Source organism: Melanostigma gelatinosum (assembly GCF_949748355.1).
Source record: "Melanostigma gelatinosum genome assembly, chromosome: 15".
Lineage (NCBI taxonomy): Eukaryota > Metazoa > Chordata > Actinopteri > Perciformes > Zoarcidae > Melanostigma > Melanostigma gelatinosum.
Window position 1 is genome coordinate 6,346,523 of NC_136648.1, and position 10,505 is coordinate 6,357,027.

A 10,505-nucleotide genomic window follows, 5' to 3' on the forward strand; every position below is an offset into this window, starting at 1 on the left:
AAAATCCCACATTTTATTTATATCACTTTATCTCAAGCAACAATTTACTTTTTTTTTGTAAAGATGGTCCCATTCGCAATGCAGCCTGGACTCAGTGCATCAGTTCTGTATTTCTGCCAGCAGAGGAGGATATTTGAACATCAGAGACTAGAAGTGCGGTAAAAATGGTTACTTTATGAGTTGTGTGTTCACACAAATACATGTATACAAACTGCTGTTGTTGCTGTTTAACAAGAAAAGATCTCATAGGTTATTGGGTGGCTTAATATAATTTTGTAAAATATATATTGTATGCATGTTTGTATGCATGGTGTAGGTCTATCCTTTTTACTTTATTTGCATGTTTGATTTATTTATTCTGTTCATTTGTTTGTCTATTATTTTATTCATGTATTTGTTTGTTGATTAAATGTCTTAATCCAGGCATGTTGCAGTCTGTATATGACAGTTTGAAAAGGCCGTTTCTGCTGCTAGCTTCCTGCACCGTTTTTAAACTTACTTTTTTTGGTCCATTTCAACCGGTTGATGAGCCACTTCCGGTAAAGTTTGTGACGTGCTATTTTTGTGCCTGACTTTTTGTGTTTTCATCCTCTCACTCGAACAACAAGCTGAAGTGAACTTATCTTCGGCTGAACTGGAGAAAATGGTCTGCATACAGTCATGTCCTGACGTCACTTGGCGGCTTCCTCAGTGCGCAGATCAGCTGTGAGCAGAGCGACCCGGAGCAGCAGCAACAGGGTGGGGGTGGTGTTCAAATCGGAGACGCACCAAATGTAACCCACAGATCCCGATTGCTACGTGGACATGGCCGTGTAACGCGTCTCCGGAGTGCATACAGGTAGGCGTGCACGGTTTTCTGGTGTGTCCGCACACTTGTTTTCAAAATAATTCCACGCCACGAGAAAAAGCACGCTTCGTGATCAGAAGCAGGATCAGGCTGGTAATGGTCGCGCTGAAAGCCTGCGTAATGTCGGGTCCGTGCCCGGGGCTGAAACAGCTGCTTAAAGTTTGTTTTCACCACTGAATTTCACAATAGTGTTAAACTGTAGGGATGAAGAAACTGCGGGGTGTTTTGTAGAAAGGGGTGATTGAAGTATAACGAGGGGCAATTAATCAAATCATGAGCAAAGTCTGTTTACATGCTCTGGAATACTGCATGAGTGGGACTATCATGTTTTTTTTTTCATTATTTGCTCCATTATATTTGCCTATATGTCGTGGCTGTCAGTGGTGCTTGGCCCCCAAATGTGTCCGGCTTACATTTAATAGCCTAATTAGTGGGCTATAGTTAACGTGTCTAGCAGTGTAATGTGAGTGTCAGTGTGGAATTTATCTTTTGTCAAACCTGTGGCAGAAAAGAAGTCCAGTGAAACCTTATGTCGGATCAGCAGTCTTATTCATTTATCTTATGGGTATTTAAAGGATTGTAGATCAGTGTCTGCTGCCTTTTTAAAATGCAGATTTTATTGTCTTATTTCATCTTTGCCACTCCTGTCCTCATGATTGTTTGTTGTTAACAAAGTCATGTCAAGCCTGCCTGGAACCAGGCCACTAATTCAGACGTTTGTCTCTTGAAGACCGTCGCAGTTGCCCGAGGCTCCGAGGCTCGATGTTGAAACAGGCTTCAGCAGTTTAGATGGAGCCATATAACCAGGTTTTAGGTGGTTTGCCATTGTTATTACAGGCAAACCAGTCTGTCCTGACTGCATCTAATCTGACATTCCATGTTTCATGTCCCAAAGGTTAAATTCCTCCCATCTCCCCTCCCCCCTTCTTTACTTGCAAAATATCATTAGAGCTAATGACAAAAACATGCACATTACACAATCCTGCAGACTAGAGTAGTTCATTTTACCAGATGCGGCAGGCTCACTGGTGATAAAGCAACTGTAATGTTACTTTTTATGTCAAAGCAGCACTTATGATTGAACAAAATGTGGTCCAGGTTGAAAGAAATCCACATTATTGAGCTTTAAAATAGTTGCATCGACGATTACAAAGATATCTAAAAGCCTGATTGTTGCCATTGACTGCAGATTTGTGATATTCAACATTTGTGGTTGTCCTCTCCAGTGTGGATTGAGAATTCGCTGGGTGGCCTGTCTCACCTAGAGCACGCGCAGCCCTGTCAGAGAGGGGAAGGGCTGGAGGGGACAGGGGGGGGGGGCCCTGAACGCTGACCATCTGGCCCTTGGGGGGGGGGGGGGCTGGTTTCCTCCCTGGCTGCCTTTGTTCCACAGGAACAATTGGGAGTTAATCTGGGAGGAGATAAGTAAGGCCCCCGTGAACCCACCCCTGCGCTCGGACAGGTTTCTCTCTTTAGCCTTGAAGGAGACATCTCCTTCCCCTGTTGCTTTGTTAAAGGCCTTCAATTGTGGAGGCTTGGCGGTGGGCGTATTCTTTGTGTGGTCGAGGGATTTTAACCTTTTATGTCTCAAACACGAGCGATACGTTGGCTCTGGGAATTCGGCAAGAGGGTTGGATGCAGTTTTATAAACCAATTAGTTTTTGCTGGAATTGGTGTGGCCCTCATTATTTCCCCTCTCACTGGAGGTTTGCTGTAAACTCAACTGGTAATATTGAACACAGCAAACTTCAACCATGATGGCATTGATGAGAAATAAACACATGCAGGTGAAAATGTACACTTATAGCAATTATTCTAATCAACCAAAATCAGATGTACCAAACTGGAAATTAGGTAATGAAAGCTATTGCTCATCCCTTTGAAAGATGCCCTCTTTAAAATAGCAATTCATCTTTTGAGAGCATGTTGTTTTGTCAACCTTTCAACTTGTCATGTTACTGCTTCCCGGCTCTATTTTTTGCCAAAGTATCATTAACTGTTGTTACGTTGTGCGGAAGACCTGCGGTGAGGCGAGGAGGTTTTTGCAAAAAATGTAATTTCTCAAGCTCGATGATTATTTCACATCCAGTTGTCACCAGGGTAACAGATTTATTTATTTTCTCCCTTTTGCCATTCATGCCTTGAGCTTGCCCAGCTGGCCCTGTGCGTTTTTGTCTATTTTCCGGGGGGGGGGGGGGGGGGGGGGAAATGGAAGATGCATTTTCATTTGAACACCGTCATCTTTTATTCACATCCTCGCCAAATATTGCTCCCTGTTGTGAGAAACCTGTGCATCGTAGCTCACTCTGATTTGTATTCAGTGTCATACACAACAATACGTAACAATTGATTCCCAATCCAGTCAGCAGCACAGAGGTTTCATTTTCTCCGGTGGCTTCAAACAGCTCCAGAAACACATCATTTAAAAATATTGATCAGTGAGCAAAATCTTTCACGTGAAAACACCCTCACGGATCACAACAGTACGATCTCAAAAACACCACTGGGACCAGTCGGCAATACAGGCAGATGCTTCTCTTGATCCTTTCAGAGGTACGTCTTAGTGATCCTGAGTACAGATGGTACAAGGGACTAATTCCCAACTAGAAAGATCAGTGCAATTGTTCCACATTTTTTTGAGCGTGTTTTGACAGGAACCAAAAAACAGGTGGTCCTCAAATCAACCCTCATTGTCCAAATACTGCTGAGGCAGAGGCCGGCACCAACATGTTGTCATGGAGAGATGATTGTGTCAATAAAACACACTATATGATCTAAAAGTAGACAATCCAATGCTATATTTATAATGATAATGGTAGTGACAATAATAGTATGAATAATAATAATTGTATGATTCAAAGTCGCAATACAAAAGTTGAAATGCTTCATTACAATAAAAAAGTTCTGTATTAAAATGTTACAGATAAGTAAAAAGTGCTTGCTACTTGCTACTTACCAAAGTAAAAGCATTCATAATGTAAAAACTGGCCTCTGTGTTAAACTAGTATATGTGTATGTATATATATATGTATATATATATATATATTTTTTTTTTATTTTTATTTTTTTTTTATAAAATAATTAGCTGCAAAGTATAACGAGCATCTGTCACCGTCAAATAAGTGCATTGAAGTAAAAAGTGCATTGTTTCAAAATGAAATGTAGGTGAGTAGAAGTATAAATCAAGTGGAAATACTCAAGTCAAGTACAAGTACCTCACAACTGAATACAAATGTTCCTATCTGGTCTTATGTACTGTACTTGAGTAAATGTTTTAATTGCCATTCACTGTAAAATAATAATATAGATCCATTCGATACAAAACTAGATTCAATGACATGTTTTTGCCAAATACAAATACATCACATATAAATTGTGTATTCATTTAACCACCTAGCAAAGTGTTTTATATTTCTCAGCCAGATATCTGTAGTGCTTCGGCAGTAACGGCGTCTGATGAAAGTCCGACTCATTTGGTCGAGTTATGCAGCTCCGAATCTAAACAGAGAAGGATGAATTATTGCTGGAGATTTTGGCTGGTCCGGTTGTTGGCTGTGTTCAAGAAATAATGGAACATCTCGGTGCTGATCTGCAGAGCCAAATGTGTTCCCCATGGACGCTAGTAAACTGTCAACCTGCCTTTTTTTATTAAGATTCAAGAATGCCGGGAACACCGTGTTCACTGGTAATGTTTGAGCGCTCACAGACTGTTGTGGTGGTGTCAGGCTTGTGTGTGTTTTTGTTTTCTCTCCGTAGCAGGGAGTTAGCTCTACATGTGGTTGAAGTTCTATTAATCTGAATAAGTAATTGATTAAAACTCTCTCCTAAAATGCAGCATGAAAGAGGAGTGAGGGAAAGCGCCGATAAGGTCTGAGGAGGAGCATATATGGGAGGCTGAGGAGGGGAAGATGTGGGAGAAGTGCTTAAAACAGATGTGAGGGTGATGAAGAGCGAAGCAATGCAGCTGGATGCAGACAGAGTGAGATACAGGACAACATTTATTGAATTCAAACCTCACACTTAAGGCTGCACAGTGTTGGACACACGGTGAGGTAAGAGTGTGCACAGAGGGAAGGACAATGCGACACAAACCCAGTACTGTATGTAGGCGCATGACACAGTGGACAATCGGATCATTAAAGCCAATCTCACAAAGGCCTCTGCTCCTCCCCCGGCTGAAAGGAGATGTCAAAGGTCTGTGACCTCTTCCATTTACGTGCATTGATCCTTCTAGCGGGGGTGGGGCTTCCTCCTCAAAGCCCTCCACCATCAGCTGTTATATCTTAGTCTCACCTGCAGGAAGTGGAACCATTTTCTTTTGTTTTATTTTATTTTATTACTTTTTTAAATTGACTTAGATTTTTTTGTGTGCTATTGTTAAGAGCTGAAACAATTAGTCAATCAATCAAATGAATCACACACACTAGTATCATCATATCAGTGTGTTTTAAAGTAAAAAGACCATTCACAGGTTCCCATTTCTCAAATGCCAAAGGGAATATTATAATATAATCTATAAATAATATATGTTTTTGATGGCCATATTTTATAGATGAAATCATTAAGTGAGAAAATAATACTATTAGTTAGTTTTAGCTCTGTTGTTCCAAGTCGCATAGAAACTAGTGTGTAGTCTTGAACTGGAAACCAGGTTATTTTTGTTGTAATGTGCATTTCAATGAACAAATGGCATCGTGAAAAAGCAGAGCACATTTTAAACATGTGCTTAATTTCATTCATTTTTTTTTTTTTACCTTGGATTAATTCCAAAAGCTACTTCACCCAAAGTCTCATTGCTCCTTGCTGTTGCATGTGTTCAACCCTCACTCATTCACTTGAGCTCGGTTGAGGCACATCACAAACATGGCTTCATGCTCGAAACAACAATCTCCTCCCTTAGTGTCTGACCATGAATTTGTGCTGTTGGGTGTGAGTCTACTTCACCCCTCTGCGTTTATGGCCTCCTCAGGAGTGAAGGGGAAAGGTTGTGAGGGGGGAATTCTTCTAAGCTAAAAAAAAAAAAGAAAAGAAAGAAGTGCCTCCTCACAGCCTTAGAATGTGACTTTTAGTGATGGATAAAAGGAAGGTAGGACAAGCAATACGTAGGAGTACATCTGACAATACTGGCCTGCACATCCTGTTCTTTGTTGCAAGGGAGGTGTGATGAAATATTCCACAACAGAGGCTCTGAGTGTGTGTGTGTGTGTGTATACATGTATGCATGAGTGGAACACGACCCCAGTAGATGGCACTTCCTGTTGTTCTGTTAGTTATCTCTGATTCTGACATGCATGGCAATTTGTTATCCGTCACCGCTGGATGTCCTAGTTGGCTAACCGAATGACTCAATGAAGCCATTCCCTAGTTTCTGTAAGCCCTCACTGTCTTCTGTAGCATCAATCATACTTATTCCTAATCACACAGCTGTGTTCACCGCACTGTTACAAAGAGTGTCGTAAAGCCGTCTAAATACAGAGCTAAAACAGTCGTGAGCTCCAAATGTGTTGCTCCATTGAGCGCCCGGCCCCCAGATCAAAGTCAAAACGTCTCCCTGACAGAAAGGAATGAGACTTATCCGGACTTTCCCCCAAGTCGCTCGGCAGGAAGCTTGCAAAGTCAAGCGGTCGCCATTAGGCGTGAGTGCATTTGTGCGTGTGTTTCAGTCTTTTGTTCCTTAAATTGAACTCTTTCATTTGCAGCGGTAATAAACATAATGAGGTCAATAATCCCCCCCCCCCCCCCCCCGAAATCTGAGTCCTCGCATCTTGCATCTCATCACAGCAGGATTGTGGTATGATGTCTCATGTCTACGGTGTTTCTCCTTTTTATTTATTTTTTATTTTTTAAGATCAATCTCTTGGATATCTGTGGGCTCCATTACATCAATGTCAGCTCCTAAAGAGCAAAGTGTGCATGCACCTCGGCTGAGAGCTCTTTGTAATAATATGTCCTCATTCTCTCCATTGAGACCTGGAAAGCATCCAGCTGAGAATCCCTTCTTGCACAGGACTGTTATGGAACAGTGTGTTCTTACAGGCTGTACTGCTGCATCCCCCTCTTCCTCCTCCTCCCCCTCCCCCTCCTCCTCCCTTGTACTGATGCCAAGCCCGGTGGGTACCTGTGGCCAGAAATGAAGTACATTATTTTGAAAGAGCAGTGTTTGATCACAGTGCAATAGTCAGATTTAAAGTTCAAGTTGTTTGGCCTTTGCTACAAGTGGCAGATTTGTTTTGCAGAGGTCCACGGCGTTTGATTCATTCATCCGTGTTGGGGTTCTATCTATTGATTAACGTGGCTGTTGCACACATTGATAATAATCAACAACTGTTATCTGTATAAAGATATTGTGGCGCTGAGAATGAGGTCACTCTCTCACTATGTGTGTGTGTGGTGTTCTCAGAGCTCCTCCTTGCTTTGTTTACATAGCCTGGCTTTTCCCGCTCCTTTTAATCTGCTAATTCATGAGCCAAATAACGTCAGGCTGGCTACACTTTGGACTCGTCACATAAATCAGTTCACACGCAGGTTTATTCCCGTTTCAGTCGCGCAAGATATTACCTTTGCCAGATGATTAATTGTGCTGAATGTAAGATGTTATTGCGGTTCTTTCTGATACATTTGGTCGATCGTCACTCGTATGAAATGTCCTGCGCTGTTGTGTGTCTTGGTATTGTTGTTGTGAAGGAGCAGGACGCGTGCCAACAACAGCTGGACACACTCAGGCTTGTAGCCAGATTTCCCACATCACCACGGAAGCAGCATTGGCTTCGCCCACATGAATTGCCCCAAAATATCCCTGACACACACACACACACACAGGACATTCAGTCTCTCTCACTCTTCATGTCGAAGCACAAGGTCAGCGTGTGTTGATGCTGCCAGGGTTTGTGGGGGAGAGGGCTGCCTGCAGCCCTCTCCCCCACAAACCCTGGATGTCACCAATTGTCCAAGGCTACGGTGACCAAGACCCAGACCTCTGCTGCGAGAACTCAACGTTCCTCTCTCGTGCGAGAACTCTATGTTCCTCTCTCAATTTTCAATTCAATTCAATTTGCTTTATTGGCGTGAACGTTTCGAAACGGTATTGCCAAAGCATCAAAAAAATTAAACATACAATAATATTAATACACAATAACATTAATATAATAATATGATATGTTAATAAAATATTATATGTGTTATATAATCTCTCTCTCTCTCACTCACACTCTCTCTCTCTCACACACACACACACGCACATAGAAAACCTTTAACAGATTAAGACTTCTGCATTGATTTTCTCCTCTAGATCTGTGTATTGACTTCCCGATAAAATCAACAGCATTCAAACACAGGCCGGCATTTTTCATCAAACTAACTCAGTGAAAGCGGCTGTGTGTCTATCGCGAGTCATTTGTTTCCTGTCCATTTAAGCCTTCGACTGTAGAAGAAGCCAGACAGCTGTGTGTCACAGAGCCCTGGACATTTGTGACTCATGTATTGTTTTTTATTTGCATTCAGTCCTTTTCTTTCTACAAACAGGAAACTCATGAGGAAATGAGTGAGGAAACCTTAACACATGCAGATCTCATACAGGTGATGAGAAAAAGTTGCCAATCATATGCTTTAATAGCCTCATCTCAGCCCAGTTTAATAACCGTTGAGACATTTTTGTCCACCATCACGATTTAAATGGCAAATCTTTTTTTTGAGAATGGCGTTCATCCCGCAAATGCATTTCCGGACACTGTGCCAAGCGGCATTGCAGCTGTTCTCTGGCACGAGCTGGTCTTAACACCTTAATCAGACACTTTGTCACATGTATGTTATCTGTTTTGGCTCTCAGACCTACAGAATCATCATGCCGATGCAATAAAGCACGTTTCCCCCAAATGACAAGGTATTCCTTTAAGTTTACCTTTCTTATGGGAGATGTTTACTTTTAAACGAGAATGACTCATGGTGCAAGAATGTTTAGTGGGAACATTTAGAAACATTTTCAAATGGCCCACTTAATAACTTCAGCATCCGGGCTGTTTTTTGAGGAACACATTTGAAGTCATAACACTTTTCACTTTGCACCAGAGTGCCGTCTGTTAACCGCTATTTCTGCTCGGTACACCGCAATGTGACTGGAGCCGCGTCTTAACTATCACATCTGCCAGTTGGCAAAGTATCTCATCTCGCGGCGGGATCAGGGCAGGATGAAGTGCACCAGGCCTGAATAGGTTTACTGTCACTTTTTCTCATCAGCAAAGCTTGTGTGAGGGGTCAAGCCCCCCGACAAAAGATGGCCCTGCGTCCATTGTCTCATTGAGACAAAAAGAAAAAGAGTCCTGCTGACGCCGTGGCTCTCGCTGCAGAAAGGAGGACTGATGGGATTTAAGTGTGGGTCCTGTCACCGAGGGCAACCTGGTGCTTATTAATCGGTCAGGGTGGGGGGTAATGTGTTTGGGGGGGGGGGGGGGGGGGTGCTGATGCAGCAATGCCGCCTGGGGTCAGGAAGAGGGACATGATGGATACAGCTGATCGCCCGGTGAGGAAGTTTTGAGGGGAAGAGGAGGAGGCGCCTTCGTCGGGGACATTGAGTAGCCTCTTTGTTCCGGTGTCACTCAAACGGATTCAAGGTGGCGGAGGCTTTTTTTTTCAGGAAGGAAAAGAAAGGAGAGGTCCCATTGTGAAAGGTGGGTCTCTCTCTGGATGCCTGAAAAACACAACAGACCTCTTTCTTATGTCCTCTCCATGAGTGCTCAGTGCTCCTGCATGGCTAACTTGTTTGTGTGTCAGTTGTGTGAACTTTTCAGGCAAGAACTTTGACTGAACTTTGAGGGGATCGCCTTTAACTTTTGTATCTGTGGAGTTAAGTTGGAAGTGTCCAAAATGTTTAGTGACGATCCTTACACAGACAGTTGACGTCTTTATCTAAAACCTGTCTTTGATATTTCTGCTGAGAGGAGCAGGGTATAGGGCTGCAAGTAATGGCTGTTTTCATGATCCATTAATCTGCTAATTGTTTCTCAATTCGTGAACTAATCATGTATAAAATGTCAGATGGTGGTGTAGAATATTGGTTTCCTTAAGAGGACTATCACATTACTAAAAGACAAGCAAACCATTCTTATATTAAAGAAGCTGAAACATTTATTGTATTCTTGTAAAATGGCTTGTTTCAGCCGAGAAGAGGAGACTTTAGGAGTACCGATCACAATGTTTGTTACATTGAACATAAAGAAGGCTGAAGTACTGGAAGCTGTCATATCCATCGTCTTATTCATTGTTGTTTGAGATAACAAACAATATTTTTTCACTTATTTCACTTATTTAAATATTTATTTTATAAATATTTACTTCAATTTCTCTTATTGTTTCGTCTAGAGGCAAGCATACAAGTCAACAAGTAGATCATGTCAATAATAATAAATAAAGCTTCCAATAATAACTTAAATTCCATTTTTTTCCAGCAATACGTGCTAAATGACAAAGTTCTTTCCCAAGAAACGTACTTGTAAATTATCAGGAAAATGTTCATGAATGAAAGTAAAGATCATAAAATGCTGACATTGAGTTGAGACTATTTTGATACATTTATGTCTTTAATCTTGGTACCAAAACTAAGGTGAAACAATACAAACCCTTCTAATTTATTCAGTTTTTGCAGGGCCGGTCCTATGCATAGAGG

General features: G+C 41.9%; 1 protein-coding gene across 1 annotated transcript in view; it reads left to right on the forward strand.

The window, feature by feature from the left end:
- The first annotated feature begins 768 nt into the window (after positions 1 to 768).
- Positions 769 to 10,505, forward strand: part of greb1l (GREB1 like retinoic acid receptor coactivator) — a 40,304-nt gene continuing 30,567 nt past the window's right edge. Inside the window, exon 1 of the mRNA XM_079284658.1 lies at positions 769 to 838. The gene's annotated coding sequence lies outside the window, so the exon portion shown is untranslated. The remainder of the gene's footprint in view (positions 839 to 10,505) is intronic.